This window comes from Motacilla alba, chromosome 4, assembly GCF_015832195.1.
Source record: "Motacilla alba alba isolate MOTALB_02 chromosome 4, Motacilla_alba_V1.0_pri, whole genome shotgun sequence".
NCBI classification, from domain to species: Eukaryota; Metazoa; Chordata; class Aves; order Passeriformes; family Motacillidae; genus Motacilla; species Motacilla alba.
The window spans coordinates 36586881-36606622 of record NC_052019.1 but is presented as its reverse complement, the minus strand read 5'-3'; the positions used below and the strand labels follow the sequence as shown (position 1 = coordinate 36606622).

The following is a 19742-nucleotide window of genomic DNA, read 5'->3' as shown; positions in this document are numbered from 1 at the left end:
GAGTTTCTGTTGATTTTATCAGTCCCTTTGACTAGAGAAGCAAAAGGAGCTTAAAAATAAAATAGCAACTAAATAACATCCAAAGAAAAATTTGTGTTGGACTACAAAAGCAGACAGGTAAAATCATGGTTCTACTGACATCTAAGGGAATCTAGGTTCAATCCATGCAGTCAAGGCTTCATGAAGTGTGTAGAGACCTGTTTTGAAGAGGATGGAGTTATAACATGGTCAGATTTTTTAATAAAAATTGGTAGGGCAAGGGCCAGTTTCTCTGTGTGGGCAACCCTGAGTGTGCAGATGGAGTAGGGAATGAAAGGCTGGAGAGCAGCACCACAAACAAGGACCTAGTCAACGGCAAACTGAAGTCAGCAGTGGCCTGGCAGCCAAAAGGACCAGTAATTTTCTGGGGTGCATCAGGGAAAGGCTCTTCACTCAGAAGTTCTTCACCAAGAGGATGACTGGGCACTGGAACAGGCTCCCGAGGAAAATGGCCATGACAGTTCTAGAAGTGTTTGGACAAGTGCATGCTCTCAGGTGCATGGTGTGATTCTTGAGGTTGCCCTGTGCAGGGCCAGGATTTGGACTTGATGATCCTTGTGGATCCTTTCCAACTCAGGATATTCTGTGATTCTATGATAATGTCACAGCATTGTCTTGATTTTGGAAATAAAATGGTGAGACAACAAAAATAGTAAAATTCTTTGCTCCTGTCCCAATTCTTCACAACATGGGGCATATTCCAAGGAAAAGAGGAAAGACACAGACAAAAAGGAAAAGTACCTCTTACTGTTATTTAATAGTCTGTAATTTGGTGTGGAGCTGAAGGCAATGTTGCATACTATACTAGCTCTTGATTTTAATAAAGATCTTGGGCTGTTTTCAGACGCCTTATTTTCTACAGTGTTATCAGGCTACCAAATTTCTTTTTAATCTAGTAATCCTTACTATAAAAAAAAAAACTTCAAGACAAATGTAGAAAGGAAATAACTTTGTGTCTTTGGCTTGTAGGCATTTGCTGTTACTAAGGGCTATGGAATTTAAGTCTACCTTTTAATTTTATGAGTATTCTCTAATATTGACTTTTATTTTCTTGGGGGACAGGTGGAGTTGGAAAGGCAGTATTGAAGCTCTGAAAGATACAATTTTTGTTGTTTGTTTTCAATAATTAAATAAACTTTTTTTTTTGTCCATATCCTGTGAAATATTGCTCTGCTTATTTAAAATTTCTACCTCAGCTACTGAACAAAACAAAGAAGACTGCCAACAGCATGTTTTACAGGATATGGATATCAATTTATTTAAAATGCTTTCTAAGATAAGTGGAGATGCCCTGTACTATAATTTAAGCATTCTTCTGTAGTAACTCAGGAAGCTGTTAATAAAAAGAAAGAAAAAAAGAAAAAGAAAAGTCATTTGACTGATACCTGCGGGAAAATCTAGAATAGTGGTCACTCAAATTTATATCAACTTTATGAGGTTTTTGTCATCTTGACACATTTATGGAGCTGTTAAATTTTTGCTGCCTTGGGGATATAATGTACTTGATGTGACCCCACTTATTAAATCGAGACGATGCAAGTAACATTGATGACTTGTCATTCAGGAATAAAACAGAGCCAACCCTTCTCTGGTTCTAGAGGGAGGACATATTTGTAGCAAAATAGGTAGAGAAATAGATATGGTCGTCTATATAAAGAAGACACTTGGAAAGAGGATGAAGGAGAAACATGCAGGCATTTAATCAGATACTCTCAAACCTCCTGCAGTAGTTCATGGCTGGTGAAACAGGGACACATGGTACAATAGCCTAAAAGACCTTCCAGTGTCTCAACAGAAAACCAAAGAGGACAAGCACATAGACAGGATTTTTTATACATTTCAGATTTCTGTATTAATGTACTTTATAGAAGCTATATTTTCTATATGGTTTTGCAAGTGGGTGTACATTGAATTAGGGCTCATATCATCACTGTGTTGTTGTCACTGCCTTGGAATTACTATGGATCATCAAGCAGAATAAAATTCAGTTTAAATTTAAAAAAAAAACAGTCTAATTTACTTTTGTTGGAACCAGATCAAATAATCAAAGACTGTTGGTGTCCACTGAAGTTCAGAGAGATCAAATTGTAAATTATTTTGCCTAGAATAACTATAGGTTAGGATTCTGTTTCATTAACCATGAAGATTTCAAGTTCATCAGTAAATAAGTCATCCTGAAGAAAGCATTCTGTTGCTAAATATATGAGTTTTGTACTTTATTTTTCCCAATCACTGCAAAATTTAGAGTGACTTTAAATTAAGTTAATATGTTCATTTTTGGACATTCATATTCTCTAGAGCAGATGGTATTTTGGGCTAAAATTTTGAGTGAGAAGGGAACAGTTCTACTTCTCTAAACATTTGTTTAAGAACTTGTATAACTGAGACATTTTTATTAGATTCAAATGAGTAGCAATACACACAATTTTGTCATTGACCGTTTTTGTTTATTATATCAAGCTAAATGGCTTTATATGTTTGATGTTTTAAAGTGAATCAATGGGTTTATTTTCACTACTTCATTTCTTTTTCTTTTTCTTTTTGGTTGTTTTTTTGTGGTGAGGCACATTCTTCTGGTAAAAAATGTGTTCCCTCTTTCACAGCCAGAACCTTTCTATTTTTACTAGGCACTGACTTTCATGGTCACGCACCTATTACTGAAGCAGTAGGAACCATTGATTATATAGCTTTTAGCTTTACGTTAGGAAGTCTCATTGTAAATATTCCCATGGCTAAACATGGTGCTATATGGTATTTGCTGAACTGAATCATAGCCCTGCAGATTTGTAACTTGTGTTTGGAAATGTCCTAAGTACCTTCTTTTACGTGGAATTTTATCTAAAATTATTAACACTGTGGTGATTCTCTGATACTAACATTGTGAACCTACTTACCTTGACAAACTCTTTAAGAAGTTTTACAAGAATGTGTGTTCTGGCAAGCATTTGTGGCAAATTGTTTCTGTCCAAATGAAAAGCACAGTGAGTATAGACCATTCTTTAATATTTTATTACTGTTATTTATTTTTTGAAGTAAAGAAATTCAGTGACACATGAAAACATATATGGGAATTAATCAAAGCTTTTCTGTGTTGGAGCTGAAGAATCCATATTTTTTATCCTTTCCACTTTTCCCATGGTCATTGCTGTTCTTAATACATACAAATGCTCACAAATGATGAAAGTTAAAAAAAAAAATCCAGTAGTAAATATTTCAGAGTTAAATATGTCTTTGCTATTCCAACTAGCTACATTAACAAAATTCCATATGCAGCACAAAGAACTGTGAGTTTCTTTCCTGTGTAGGAGACAACCAGCTATGACTAATGGTAGAATAGCCACAAGGTTTCCTCCTGAGAGCAAATTTTTTTTACTAAACAGGCAAGAGACAGGCAACAAATCTAGCTTAATCAATAAATCTTCTTGACAGATTATAAATTAGCATGCAGACTCTTTCATCAGGGAGATGATTGAATGAATCTGGAAACAAAGGTATTAATATTATTACATCAAAGATATATATTGAGTCATCTATCGTATATTATATGTGGCACTGAAACTTCTTTCATTTATGCAGCCATAATAAAAACTTAGGAAATTACTTGAGAAGAGCAGTAGTTTTAATTTCTTGTATCAAAGCCAATTTTATCAAGACTTCAGTTCTTCTGCTACTTATTAATAGAATAAAGCAACATAAGCAATTTAATTTAGAGGGTTTTTTATCCTCTTTGTGGGGTTTTGGGGGGTTTTTCTGGTGGTTTTCCAAAAGGTTGCAAGTCCATTTAGAACAATTTTCCTATTTAACTTTGGGCTTTGTTTATGAGGACAATATCCGAATATTTAATGAAAATTGAGTAACCTTTTTATTTTTATAACTAAAAAGAGAATATATATCAAAACTAAAGTTTTATAGTTATGACTCCCTATGTTTAGGAAAAGAAGGAATTCATTACAAAAAGACTTACCATTGACTGTTTTTTCAGGTTAATCAGATTTTTCAGAATGGTTGTGCTGTGTGCCACACCTGTTTCATGTGGATCAGTAACAAAGGTAGAGGTAGCACAGAACAATTTAAAATAATTTTGATCAGATCCTAACATGTTAACATACTATATAGCATGGTAGGCAGAGAAGGTAGTTTGTCCTTATACCTTACTCTAAGTAAAAAAAAATACTGTATCCAATGTCGCATTTCTGATAAGGAATACAGATGTTAATATCAAATATTTTAGAAAATAAGGCAAATATTTTGAATTTTCCTTGCTTAGTCATATCTGTTTGAACAACAAGCCCTCCATGTTTCCAGCTATTATGGGTTCAGACAAGTCAGTTTTGAAGAATTGAACCCCATAATAAGCATCCCCAACTGCTGTCCTCTGACTTGTTGGCATTCTATGTGTTCTCTCCACGCACAGATCCCATACAGACTGGACCTTGTTATTGGAAAGAGGACCCCAGTGAAAAAAGAAAAGAGTGAGTAGTAATGAAGAACACTGGCTGTTTGCTGTTCTATCCTCTCCATTCCATGCTTTCTCACATTCATCAAAACACCTATTTTATGGCTAAATGGGCTTAGTTACAGTCTTACAGTTTTTGTAATAGTTATGCTGCACATAAAATATGCATAGTAGAAAGAACGTATTTATTATAAAAATGCAAACCACTGAAGAAAACTAAACCACAGATATTCGAAGGCATGTGCATTACACACAGGAATGTGAGATGTGCTATATCTAAAATGTATTACTATCTTACAAAGATTTACTATTGATTGCAATAGTCGAAACTGAAAGTGAGTTTTTTTATCCTATCTGGCAAAAGGTGTCTCTTATAGCTCAGCATAAGGAAGAAAATAAATTTTAAGTTTGTATTTATGAGCAGTTTCTCTTACTTTGTTGATTCTGTACCTGAGTTAGAAAATACCATTGGAGTCAGGGTTTATGGGATCACTAGGTTAACAAAAAATTCTTATGAGATATCAAAAAATTACTGTTCTGACCAAAAGAAAACTGGAGACTTTTTAATGACCTGATCTTTTGAATGCTGTATCAATGAGAGCTTCTAGTTACAAGATTTGTACCAGGTTTCAGCTGTAAGTAGGTTTATCTATTAGTTCAATTTTTTTTCCAATCTGTGTTCCTGCTATTTATCAAAAGCCAGTCAGACAAGATGAGCCTTCTCACTAAGACAGATAAAGTATTTCATTACAATTTCCATTATCACAGAAATATAGAAAAATCATTCTAAACTAAAAACTCTGTCAAAATATTTAAACCGAATATAAATTTCAGGAGTTCAAATATTTAGCTTATTCATCCTGAGTGAGTCTATTTTTAAAGCCAATGCTTTGAAATCTGCTCGTGGTGTTTAAATGAGCTGTTCCGCCAGGATTCTCTTCATTTGCAGGATATTTTATTTCAGCTGCTCACCTATTTTCTCATTCATTTTGTTATTTTCTCGTTCACTTTGAGTGGAAATAGGTATTGAGCTATTTGAGGAGGAAAATCACCTCTTCAGGAAAAAGAAAGTAAGTCTCAAATGTATCAGGTTTTACAACATTGTCTCAGTACTGGTGAAAAATACTACAGTAAGTAAGTTATTGTAGTGGACTTTTCAACTGCTAATTGAAGGAGTGCCATGATCATTTCAGGTGAAATAATGCAAGAAATTCAGTAAACATGCTTTTATCACTTGAATATTACAGAAGCAATAAATAATCATTCAAGACAAAAGGTGAAGACAAATAACATGTCAGTGAGAATACAGATTAATTTAAGAAACAATGAAAATTTCAAGCTGATTTTCTTTATTGTGTTTTAAACAACAGTGAGAAAACAATGGTTTTAAATGGTAATCTGAAATAGGAATTTGTGTGCCATTGAGCCTCTTACTTTCCTGTCATAACTAACTTGTAGTGAAGGACAAGAGACTAAAGCTCATAGATTTCTGTGAAATTCAGAAAAGAGACTCATATTTCTCTGCATTTGAAAGTAAATATATGACAACCATGCAAAATATGTATCTATATTTTAAAACTCCTTTCAGCAGCATAGCAGAACTATGGTTTTATCTGCAAAAGTAAAACATTTGTCCACAAAACTAAATATGCTGAGACAGTTGTGACAAATGAGATCCAGTATTTGACATCTTAAGCAGGAAAATAACTGTATTTAATGTGAAATAGAATTGCAAAGCACATGTGTGATCTTCCTCCCTTTTTTCTTGGTTTTAAGAAAAAAACCCTGCATATTTTAGAATAACATTTAGCTCACAATAGATGAAGGAGATACAGTAAATACAGTATTATCTCAAAATCACTATAGTCCTTTACAGTGGTTCTGGTGAATGAACCAGATTAAAGTTACATGACTGGTATTCTTCTGCTTCTGAAAAAGAAGAAATGTCTAGGAATGTAGTTTTACTGGGTGCCTGATGAAAACAGTAACCAGCTATAAACCTTTGAGCAGTGTTAGTTTTGGATCTCAGCACCTCCCTGAGTGTCTTTACCGATTCATTTTCTATCAAATTCTGGAATTATGTCGTATTTAGCCATATGATCTTGTTTTTAAATTGGAGTGATATGATTCTTGAGCCGCTGGGTAAATCAGTGTGCTTAGTATATCTGGTTTAGATCTTGATATGTTTCCCAAGCAAGCAAAAGCAGAAGTTCCTTGGAACACAACCAAGGTCAGGCATCGTGTCTCAGCGGAGAATGAGGTTCAGCCCCAGAAGTGTTATTTTTTTCATCTAGGCAGAATACCTTCATACTTTTGGTTGCAAAAACAATTTAATCCATGCAGATAGAAAAAACCCCCATCTTTTGAGATTTCATTTTTAAACAAATATATATATATAATGAAGTGAACTATAAGGCTTTTTTCATGTAGCGTCTGAAATTCAAAGATCACCTTTACCATTTATATGTCTGTAAATGCAAGTGTAAATTATACCAGACATATTTAATTATAAGCATAGAAAAGCAAAATAAAAATGGCCTGATTATTACGAAGATACAGAAATAAGAAACTGGGGATAAGAATATTTTTATCCTGCTCAATAATTAATTTTCTTATGCAAAAATATTTATTTTGAATGAATGCTGACCAAAAAACCACCCAACACTTTTTTATTTCCCTACATAAAATAATAACTGCAAACCAAAGTAATTAAGATTATTAAAGTGCATAAGTGGAAAATTCCTTTTCCAAGGCATTTTCTAGGTCATGCTTTTTTTCAGTGAGTTTCAATATATACATCTGCATGGTACTCAGATAGTAAACTGAGGGTTTTTAACTGTTAAAATCCTTGGTTTTCATGTTTTAGTTAATGATTAACTAATACGCTATCCCTGACAGTGAAAATTTGCTGTTTCTCTTCCCTGAAAGACGTAAGGAGTTGTCAGTTCCTTTAATCCATGTTGGAAGAAGGGAAAAATCATAGACTAAATAGATGTAAAGCTGTGGCTTTGTTCTGTCTTGCCTTCTGAATTACTCCTCTGGTTCCAACTTGTAAGGCAGTACTTAAATTTTAGGTTTTGTAGGCAAGAACTCACTTCTCGGGTAGCATGCAGCCAGAGTGTGCTTTCTCCCACTTTGCAGTACTGGCAGCACGAACTGCAGTGTTTCTCCAGTTTTGTGTTTGCTTGTCCCTGTCCCTTAGGGAAAAGCGCAGGCTGTTGGCCCTAGCCTGATATTCTTCCTCCATACATGAGCTTGATACAAATAATTCTAACACTGCAGAGGGGCATATTGCTATCAAAAAAAAAAAATTTCTTAAAAAAGTAAGGGTATATGTGAACTAACAGCACTTAAACATTTCACAGGAGCCCAGAAACACAGCCAGTGACCTTTGGGAAAATGTATTAGATCTCTTTGGAAATGCCAGCCACGCTGCCCACTGGCAGTAGTGTGTTATAAAAGCAAAGATTGACAAGGGCATGGTGTTAGCCTGAGCTCCCAAGCATCCTTCTTCCAGCCCACAGTTTGTGCCTCAGATCACCATTAAGCCATGTTATTTTCTCAGCTTTTTAACAGTCCTTGCACTGTTCAGTTCTAGGGAGGTAAAACCCACATAAGATGGTAGTGTCTTCATTTTAGTGCCTTCAAGTTCTTACAGCAGGAAGTTCCACTGGTTAATTAAATATATGACCATGCAGTTATTTAAAAAAACAAACAAACAAACAAAAAACCCCAACAAACAAACAAGTTAAACCAAAAGAACTTGATGAACCAAACAACAAAAATTAGGCAAAATCTACCACCATTGTTTTCTATCTGCATTCTTGTTTAATTTGATCTTCCATACTTCTTCCATACTTCTGGGAAAAGGCTGTTAATTACTGTTTTCCTTTGTCTTGCTTCATTTTTTAGAAATAATTTATAGGTGTTCATTTTCCTGTAAGCTGTCTCTTTTACAGACTGAAGAATTCTAGTTTTAAGTCATAGCAATTGCTTTTCTCTGGACTTTTCCCAGTTACTCCATAAATTTACTGAGATGAAATCCAACTGCATGTAGTATTCAAGACATCAGTGCCTGATGCATCCCATTGACAGCATAACAATGCATTCCACTTTGTTCTTTTCCTTATTGTTTCTTCAGTTCAATTCCTTTTTTTTTATTGTTCCTGAGCTTTGAACCAAAGTAGTGAAAACCACTCCCTAGTGAGTGAGAAAGCATAGCATTAATTGTTTTGTATGTGAAATTCAGATTTTTTTTCCCTATGCATCACTATCTTTCTACAACTATTTCTAACTGCCATTTAATAGTATAATTGTTCAGTCTTTTTTCCTCCCTGAAATTATGCACATTTGGCTCCTTCCTCACTATCCTCAATAACCCTGTATTGTGAAACTTGGTTCTTCACTTTCTCGGACAAGTTGTGGATATACTAAACAAAGCAACAGCTAGAACAAATCCTGAGGTATTCTCTGCTGAATACTGTTCATTCCTTTTACTGCTTTTTTTTTTCCACTTTGAATTCATTCTTACAGAGCCTCCCCTATTATCTAAAGCTGTAAGAGGAACCTTCTTGAATATCTCATAAATAGACAAGTGGATTTTTCTTTTTCACATGCTCTTTCAGTCAAGAGATCTGGATGTTCTGTTTTCCTGATGAACCTCAGAGAAAACCTGTGTTGAGACCAGTAGAGTAGAAGTATTTTCCTCTGTGATCATGCCTGATGCCAATGAAAAGTGTACAGAGTAAAACCACCGCAGATTTAGTTACTCCTAAAATAACATCCTTTATTTCTGAGATAGTCACCCACTTGCAAGGCCTGTAGCAGTACAGACTGTATATGGTTTCGTGCATTGTACTCTTTTACAGTTTTACTTAGAACTCCAGTCAGGAAGTAACAAGTGTAGCCCATTTGTCCCCAGTCATTATATATCATAAGACATGCCAGAATGCTGACCAAATGATATGTGTTCTACTTAATGTATTACCTTTTGTGCTTAAAAGTAAAGAGATTTATTGATAAAATTATTTTGGCAGTGTTTGAAGTTGAATTCCTTCTCATTCACTTATTCATTCTGTGCATTCATTTGTGCATTCTTAAAGACTCGCAACTAAAGGATGGACCTAGATTTGCCCTCATTTTACACTCTGCTGTATCCACTGTGTAATGGACTGAATCCAGCATGTGAAAAATATAAGTAATACTATCTTTTTCAGTAATTGAATTCCTGTGATTATATGGTTCCCTCTTTAAGGATGGCTGGGGAAATGTATTCTGAACATCACTAACAAAACAAGTTCTTTTTTTTCTTGGTCAGAGTTGAAAAGGTATGACTTTTTTTGTGAAATTGATTTGCAGTACTCTGAAAGCCATTATCCCTATCCCAATGGCAATTACTTTTGATTATTACGTGTATGTATGCTTTAATAAGAGCTTCTTTTTGAAATCAGCTCCACCATAGACCTAATCTAGGAATGGAGCTGTAATGCCAAGTTTATGATATCTTAGTGTGTTGCTATGGAAGTGATATTAGCAATATTAGAAATCCAGCACTGTGGGCTGTGAGGCAATAGGATTTGATAGAACCATAAGCATGGATGCAGTAGAAGATTTAATTTCAACACATACATATTCAATTCTTTGGAAAAATATGAGAGAAAAAGAAGGCAGTATATCAGAGTAAGTAAGTATTTTTAGATACTGAAGTGTATCTTGATCGGGATGTCTAGAATGTAAGAATATAAAGTTATTTTTTGTTTTTAAATTGTCAAAAAAAATGTTTTTAGCAAAATAAATCTAAATGTTAAAGTTGCTGCACATGAATTAATATTATTTTGAAGAAAAAATAAAGTTTTTTAATGGTTTGCAGTTTTGATCATAGGCTTCTTTTCCTTTCATGTTTGCTTATTATTTCTAATTTGTTTGGTTTTTTTTCAGTTTGAATCTGCAATGGGAAACAGACCAAGCAGATGGTATCAACCTAGTTCTGTTCCTTTTTAGCTGTGATTATTTCCAGTGACAGTTACGGTTGTCTTGGGCCCTTGTATAGTAAGCCTGTTGATACTGAGTGATTATAGAATAGCTCTCTAATACGTATTTATGTGTAGTTTAAGATACAAAATGATCAGTGGAAGTTTTTTTACAATGTGCTTAGCTGCATGGAAAGATGAAAGACTGAAGAGTGGATCAATAGAGTCATTACTAGATGGAATATGTTATGAGAACACATTGGTGATGTACGATTAAAATGAAGAACAAAAATCATATACAATGACTGCTTCCAGCTTTTGACAGGAAACATGAGCCTTTAGGCATAAATGACTGTGAATGGCAAAATGCAGCTGCTGCCTTCATTTGAATAGCCTAAGGAAGACAGGAGAGCAATCAAAACATGCCCCAGCTATAAGCAATCATTTCAGAGCTTTAGCTGACTTAAAAAGCGATAGCAAGTTAGACTCTGAAGAGTACTAGACAGGATCCTGTGATGTGGCACTGCCAAACCCTTTGGAGGAGATACAGTGAATAAAGGAATATTCATGAGAAAAAGAATGTTCCATAGAGAATTAAACAGCTGCACATCCCACAGTCTCTGCATGAAGCATCACATACGTTCCAGTTTCTGCAGCTGCCCTTCAACCTCTCCTCAGCTGCTGAAACTCTCGTCTTTGCCTCCCTCTTTCTGATCCTAACGAGTGCTCTGCAGCAGCAGCTCAGGACTGTTGGATGTTCTTCAGCAGCTGGATACTAAAATCCCTTCTCAGGTGCACTGTTTTACATTTACTGCCTTGTTATTTCTTCTTTTAAATTTTATTTTGTTAAGAACTTTAAGAGTGAGAATATACCAGCTGCCCTGAGAATGCACTTGAGCCGTGGGGCTGCCCACAGTAACCATCACAAATTCCTGTTGTGAGTACACTTTATCTACAACAGTAGCTTCAGGAGGAAAGAAATTCCAGGTAAAGTGCAAACCAGGGGTGTCAGAGCCTCACAGCACAGTGCTGTTCCAAGGTTTTTAAGAGCCTTGGACACAATAATAGCACAGGTCTAGAAACATTAGAATCATATTAAGAACATGACGTCCCAGCTAAAATTCTATTTTTATTTTCTTTCTGGTTTTGAGGCAGACTTCATGAGCAAAAGGGGGAAGGTCGGTATCATGCTGCCTGGTATATTTTGCAGATAAATGTATAGCTATCTTTAATCTTACTGATATCAAATGCAGCATTTGGGGGAAAATGGAACTGATGAAACAATGCAAAATATGAAAACAAATGCATCTGTATTATCAGAGGAGCATATTTTGTTGACCTAAGTCTAGATTTTGCTGTTTTACATAGTTCTATTTCTCTTCGTTTGCCATTCTTCCTTTTATTGCATTCCATAACTGCCAGAAACAAATGAAATCCAAAAGTTCTGTAGAGAAAAACAAGTTAAGCACCCCCAGCTGTTTGCAACAGCATAAACTGCTGCCTCATTAATTCCAATATGTATGTGCAAAGGCCTCAAGCACAGCCTTGTTCCAGCAACTGCTAGGATACAGAATTATTGTTTATGATAAATCATTGTAAGCCAATTGGAGCTCTGGGTACCCTGGTGTTGTGACACATGCTGCATTTGTGAGAATTGCATTTCCAAATGTTAAAAAACTAGGGGAAAACTTCATTTTGTTACTGTCTTTGTTGAACTTACTTCTGACTATTGTTAACTTACCATTATTCTTAAAAAAAGGGGAAGAAAAAATTTGATTGCCAGTGTAAAGAAAAAGAGCTTAAGTAGATCATACAAGAGTAATAACATTGTGTAGCTTTGCTTACACAGGGAAAAGTTTAACCCAAGAGCCATACTAATTTGAGAAAGGTTAAACCATTCCTGTGCCACCATTCTTATGTTTGTTGCTTCCTGCAAGTGAGCATTCTATGAAGGTGAGACAAAAAATAGCACTGTCCAGAAGAAATTGATAAACTGGGGCTGAAGATATCATGAGTGCTGTGGAGAATAAGGAGTTGCCCAGGGAGAATAAATAAAGAATTATCTCCAAGTCTTCTTGAAAGGTCTGGTCATATGGAACCTTTTTTTTTTTATTTTTTCCCCTCAATAGAACATTTTGTAATGGTTAAGGGAGATCTCTGCTTAAAATTTGTCAATACAATATGGCCAATAGCTGTATCATGTAATACATCATGTGTGGAGATCATAAGATATTTTTCAGATGAATCCAGGGCCTTATATAAATGTAGGAAACACACCAGTTCTAATTAGTTTGGATTCAGTTGAGCTGAATTCAAGTCTGATTTATAAACTAGGCCTCATTTTTGATTAAGTAAATATACTTGCAATCTTTTGCACTATTTTTGTATGCCAATTTAGATAGCACTATTTTATTTTTTTATTGGAAGGTGTGAAAGTCTGAGAAGCTTGTTTTGTTTATTTTGGTTTTAAAACAAAGCTAAAACCTACTTCTGTTTGTTTACTTACTCCTGTCTGCTGTCAGGATCTAAGTTAAACCAATTCTAGTTCCTTTAGCTACAGTGGGAAAAATTAAGTTGGAATTTGCAAGTGGCTTTGATATTGGTGTCCAGCAGCATGTTTTCACTGCACAATTAACTAGACACTACTTGAGTACACACCTCTCTTATCTACACCTATCTTATCTACACAAATGAGCTAAGTTAATAGGCTCATCTGTTTAGAGTAGAATACAAGCAAGTGTCTAAACACTGTTTTCCAGCTGAAACCCTCTGGTGTGGTTTCAGATAATGTCAACAAGGAGAGAAGAGCCATCCAGTGCCAGTGCAGGTGTCAGACTGGCTGTCAATCACCTCTATTCACTGTGCAGTGAGAAGCCGTGGTATGTCATGCAAGTGAATATAATGAAACGCTGAGTGAACATAATGAAACGTTGGAGCTTACTGGTGTGCATGGTACGCTAATAATGTGAGGCTGGGAAAATAGAAAATGAGTGTTTTTTGGAACTAAATAAACCTGCCTTAGTGGGGTTATTACTAAAGAGCATTCCAAACCATGCTCATGTCTTAAACCTTACAAAACTGTCTATACATGAAGTCTGAGTTTTGTCCAGTGAAATGACAATTTCTACACATGAGAGGAATTCACATTGTTAGCATTTACCTGGAAATACAAATCTTAGTAAATGCAACCTATTAATCAAATAGGCAACATATATGATTTGGAAAGAAACCCAAAATGCAAAAATATGTCTTATTGAAAGCAAAATTTGAGTTAAATATCAAAACTGTTGAGTGAATTGAAACCAAAGATACAATTGCCTTTGGAATCTGAATATATCTAAAAAAGTTTATGTGCTTTCAAGTGGAAATAAAGCACATTCCTGCTTACATGATACATCATTTTATAAATGGTGTACCTTGGACTGTAAATGTAAGGTGCTAAAGGAAATCTATCAAAATTAGAACTAGAGCATAACAGTGCTAGGATCAGCAATCAGCAATTATGCAGTTTATTTGACAGTTCATTGCTTTGTAGAGAAAGCCAGAGCAGGTATCTACTGATTAACCAAATGCTTGGGGGTAATTGATCTGAAAGAGAGAGCAAACTTTAAAGAACATGGAAATTATCTACGTTGGGAGAAAAAAGACCAAGCCAGCATTAGTTTGAAATCCTTGTAATTACAAGTTAGTGCCTGACACTGTGAATCTGGAAACTGCAGTAAAATTTGTCTCCTCTCAATTTAACATGAGCTTTGCCACAGTTTGAGAGTAACCTTTAATTCAGTGGCTGTTCCACAGCTGACCATATATGACCTTGTTTTACTTCTGTGAACTCATGAAATTCCCTAGCTGTTAAGCAGATGTCATTTTTTTTGCTTAAAGTGGATGTTCTGTGACTTAATTAAGTGTTCTTGGCTTATAAAGAGATTATTCTATTAACAAAGCCTATAAACAGTCAAAGCTGATAAAATCTTTGTGAGTATTACAAGAGAAAAGGCACAGGCCTAGCTAAATTTTGGATATGCAGTAGATTACAAGTCATGCCTTGCCAGAATTGTTTTGATAGTTTATAAAAAAATTTCTTGAGCAATGTAGTGAGAATATAGGAAAACATCTTCTGTGCTTGTGTGGGAAAGCTTTCTTTACTTTGATAAGGTTTTATTTGGGTGTTGTAAGCAGACTGGAGTGAGTGTATTTTTCCTGGGTATTGTTAAATACTGGCACAGTCAAGAATCTCATAATAGGATTGGTTTTGTTGTTGTTATTATTGCTATTGTTGCTATTATTATTATTAGTTTAGCTCTGATGATCTTCATTATACTGTTTTGATTGTATATTAATAAGTGAAAGGATACTTCATTTGCATTTTTACTTTTGTAGCTATTACCTCCATTTCAATACATATGCAATATGGGTATATACATTTGATTTAAACTATCTAAAAATTGCTCAGAACATGAAATTTGTTGATTGCTTTTACAATATTTACACGAAAACATTTTTTCTTAGTAGAATCAAAAAGGTCAAGTTTATTTTATTGCATTCTACCTTAACAAGGACTGAATTTGAGTTAGCACAACATTGCATGAAAATGCAGAGGTCTTGTTTGCATATAATTTTAACAGTTAGAGGAAAGTTATTATACAACCAGAAACATTTTCATGTGACAATGAGTCACATTCTCATGTGAATTAGACTGCGTGGCCACAACACTTTGAAAATACTTCAATAATCCAAAACAAAGTTCTCCTTTACATTTCCAAGTGTTCTGTAATACACTTTCCCTATAAACCCAAAATGTTTTATAAAAGCTATTCTGAATCATAGCTGCAATTTAGCCTTAGCACTGGCCAGGTAAATATGGCCTCAAGATACTGCCCTACATTGAATTTTGTCCCATGAGTGCAGAGGACAGCTTCCTCATTCATTTGTCATACTTTTTTGTACTCTCTTTTTTTCTAGCAATGCTTTTATACTCATTCACAAAAATCTATGTGTTTTTAATTTCTCCTGTATTCTGGTATCTGAGATATACATCAAATAGAACCCAAGATACTGTGGGATGTGTGTTATGTTTTACATCCTTTATTTGATTGTCATTACTGCACATCTATTATAAGCACTCTGCTTGTTCACAGTTTGGGCTCTCTGCACCATGCATGCTGACCACATCTCCATCCCAGGCACAACCCACCCACCTCCTTCAACACTCACTCTCTCTCTGATACAGCATTTTATGTTAACCTTGCCTGATATTCCAACAATGACTTTTTGTCATCATCCTGCTGGGAAGGATGTTTCCTGGGCTGAAATCCTATGTACACATATGTGATGTATCTGTACAAAAAATACAGCTTTCCTTTCCCATCTCTCCTTCTCTCCTACATTGCAGCAGATTTTATGAACACCCCTTTGACAGTGGCTGTTGTTCTCTGGAATCCAAAGCCAAATATGAGGAAAATATATATATGGAGGTTTTTTGTGTTGGTTTTATTTGTTTTTTGTTGGTTTGTTTGTTTTTTGGTTTGGTTTTTTTGGGTTTTGGGGTTTTTTGTGATTTTTTTGTGGGTTTTTGTTATTTGGGGTATTTTTCCCCTCCTTTTAAAGTGTCCTGTGCTTTTAGGAAAATAATTAATGCACAGGCTTGAACGGTCTAACAAAGCAGCATCAAGGTCATTATCACCATAAGGGTAATATTTGTATATTAATTTAAATTACTTTGATTCAATGCTGAAGTCATACATGGTCTCATCTTGAAGACATTCTTCTACCTTTTCTTCCTCAACCAATAGCATTTGTTAGTAGGATTATGCTATGAATTGTGAATAGTTTACCTATCAGTTCAGGCTGGATTCATATTTAAACTATCTATTTCTCAGTGTATAGAATTATTTTCATTTGTTTTTAATTTTTTACAGTTAGTTATTGACAGTTTAATTCTTGTTAACTTGTGCTTTCTTTTCTACTACATAACATAATTCTATGGAATGCATAATTAACTGCATTAATTTAATGTAAGCCTTAACTGAGTTTTGAAGCTGAGTAGCGTTTTCTAGTTATAGGAACCTCTTTAAGTGAGCTGTTGAATACTACACTGGGCTCAGTTAGAATGATATACTAGTTAAATGTAAAGTATGATCATTTCTGTCAGTATTTCCTATTTTTCTATATAACTTTGAAACTTGCAATTTTTTTCAAATCAGGTAGAAGTTGTTTATATTACTAAGAAATGTATTTTATTAAGCTAGAGGAAAATATGAAGAATTTTGTTGATCTGTGGGGATCCTTGGCTTAAGTAGGAAATTTCTATTCATTATATTCAGGAAAGCTAATAAGTTGATTGGAAGATTTAGACCTTATGATTTATCCTATATAATGACTTTAACAGTTAGGCCATGGTTCTAATAAAAAAATGCCACTTTGTAGTTTAAATCTATTTTTATCACCCAGAACATCTTATCTGTCAATATCTGATTAGAGGTCCTCACTGCTTGAGACAGCTTTTCCCTGTCTGACAGATAATCTGAGGCTCTGAGACCATCAATTGAGGATTCATCTCTAAGAGTGGGGGGAATAAGAAAAAAAAAGGCTAGAAAGAGCTAGGAGATAATTTTTGATTATACTTCGACCTATGACTTTTTCCTTGAGTCCAATAGAAAGACTGAATCTTCCTGTCTTATCACTGCAGAAACAGAATACTCCTGTATTGATTTGAACAGAGAAGTTCAAATATGTTTCAGCTTGATTATTTCTTCATAACATCTCATCTGAGTCTAAGGAAAACTGTACTATTGTTTTTTTCCTTTCAGTCTCAACTTTTTCTCCTTTTAATTTTCAATGCAGTAAATTGTTGGACTAACACAGGCCTTTGATACCTCTGTCCACAGTGCTACCCAAACCATGAGAAGCTTTCTGTTCAAGCACCTTCTCTGTTGATTTCTTCATTACAATACAGTAACTTTCTTGAAGATGAAACAGAAACTAAATTTTCCAATTAAGATACATGTGAAATCAGAAAGAGAGAAACTGGTTGTTGTTGAAGATCCTGAAAGGTCTTTCACACCTACTTGCTACAGTGACAAGTGTTTGTCTAATCTACTCATAAATATGTCTTTTGGGAAAAATTTCATTATAGTTCTTGGTACTTGTAGGAAGAAAAATACTGCATTTAATGTTTACAAATATTCACTTTAGTTCCCAAGTCTGTATTTGACAAGCAAGTAGCGCAAGCATATTTTCCTGACGTAGCAATTTTGAGTGCAGAATATCAGGCATTTATTTTGATATTTACCATAAATATGGGAATAGATTTCTACCTTCGGTGCTACAAGTAATTTTTAATCTAAATGCATGGTGTGCATGTATTGTTTACTCTTCCTAGAAGGATAACTGTGTGTTCTTCCTTGTACTGACAGATGTGGATACTGGATAAGGCAAGTTCTGAGCCCAAGAGGCAGAAATATATTAGCTGATTATACAAAAGCTATGGCACGTATTCTATAATTTTATGGTCATATCTACTGTCTTGAAATTTGATAGTGTTCTAGGTTTGAAGACAGATTTAATGTCAGAAAGAGAAGTGCTGGTGAAAAGCAAGGTGAAGCTGTGCTATGCCTGGGTGTATTTAGCGTAGCCAGAGTCCAGGGTTTTATCTCAGGTCAGAGTGAAAAGCCAAATTAGCCAGGGACACCAGTGAGTATCTGAGATTTTAAGATATCCAAAGATGTAGTATCAAACTTATTCAAGCCAAGCATACGTGAAAACAGGAAATACAACCACTTACAATTTGCCAGAATTTTTACAAAGAGCTCATCTCTGTTGACATTCACATTAATAATTTGATATAATATGTAGATAGCTGGAAGCCAATATAGGACTCAAAGGGGTTGTTCCTCAGTTTAGCTCTAAGGTCAGAACAATGGTAGGGACCCTTAGTAATAGATGTCCAAACAAATGTACCTCAGAGACACTCACAATTATTAGATAACTCATATCTAATTAAGCTCTCCATTGGGTTTCTGAACTAATGACCTGATTAAATTTGACTTGCAGCCTTGCCAATTATGTGTTTTCCTTTTATACGTCCTTTTTTGAAGGAAATTCACAGTATGAGCACAGAGTAGTGGTTTGCACACATCACAAAAATGCCATCATCTGCCTCAATTGGAAGGTTTCCTAATCATTCTTGTGAAATGCAATACTCTGCTACTTCCAGTAATCCGAGATTTCTTTATGGATCTATGTTTGGAATAATCTGCTTTGTCAAAGGCCTTTCAAAATAATTAATGGCTTACTTTTTTGCGAGAATGGACAAGAATTGTTGATTTTAACCAAACTTCATGTTGAATCTGCAGGTTTTTCAAATTTTGAAGCTCAAACAGTGAAAAAAAAGATCCTGCTCAGATTCTCACATTTTCAAAACTGCCAGCTGAAGAGTAACAGGTAACTTTATGGTTAACTCAGCAAGCTGAGTCATGAAATAACATTTAATGGTAGTCTGTATTTCCCAATTCCCTGAAAATAAGGGATCTTGGGTATTGTGATGGTAATTTTGAGTATATCAAGAAGAGAAGGTAAAAGCAACAGGAAAAAAAAATTTAGTCTTTCTTTTGAAGGAAAGGAAAGCTGTTCATGCATATGCATAACATTTCCTCTGATACTGGACTAGAAAGATAAGCATAATTATTATTGAGGAAAAAAATATTTCATTCAATTTTGTTACTGTAGGAATGAAAATGTCATTTCAAGTAACATATTGAATCTGATTCATATTGAATCTGATGCATGTTGAACCTCTACAACCACAACTATAAGCAAAATTAGCTAACAAAGTAACAAAGTTAACTAAATTTCTGTATTTGCTTTGATCTTTTATACGATGTTTAAATGTGAATAAGTGAAAACCAATTGAACAAAGACTAAAACTCTTCCAGATATTATTCTGGAGAATAGGTAGAAGAAAAGTCAATTTTCCTTCTATATACTAGGAAATCATAGAATAAAGGGAATTGAATAGAGATAATTTTTTTTTCTGTCTTTTGATTAGTCCATTGATGCATTAATTATGAACTTCAAGAAGGAAATAACATATAGGTTGTTAATAGTTCAGTACAACTTCACATTATACTAATGCTCAGGCTACCTTGTTATTATCTTATTTTTTTTTCAAATTTGCTTTGCTTGGAGACATCCAAAGACTTAAAGCAGGATTGGAGTCAACAGGTGAAGCTGTCAATTTCAATTTTGCTTTTCTGTACTACCCTTTACATTGTACCAAC

General features: G+C 34.6%; 1 long non-coding RNA gene across 1 annotated transcript in view; it reads left to right on the top strand.

Annotated features, from left to right (window-relative positions):
* The window catches only part of LOC119700120, a 38810-nt gene extending 19941 nt beyond the window's left edge, over window positions 1–18869 (top strand). Inside the window, exons 2-3 of the long non-coding RNA XR_005256673.1 lie at window positions 4454–4511; window positions 18819–18869. This is a non-coding gene — a long non-coding RNA (uncharacterized LOC119700120). The remainder of the gene's footprint in view (window positions 1–4453; window positions 4512–18818) is intronic.
* Window positions 18870–19742: the final 873 nt, after the last annotated feature.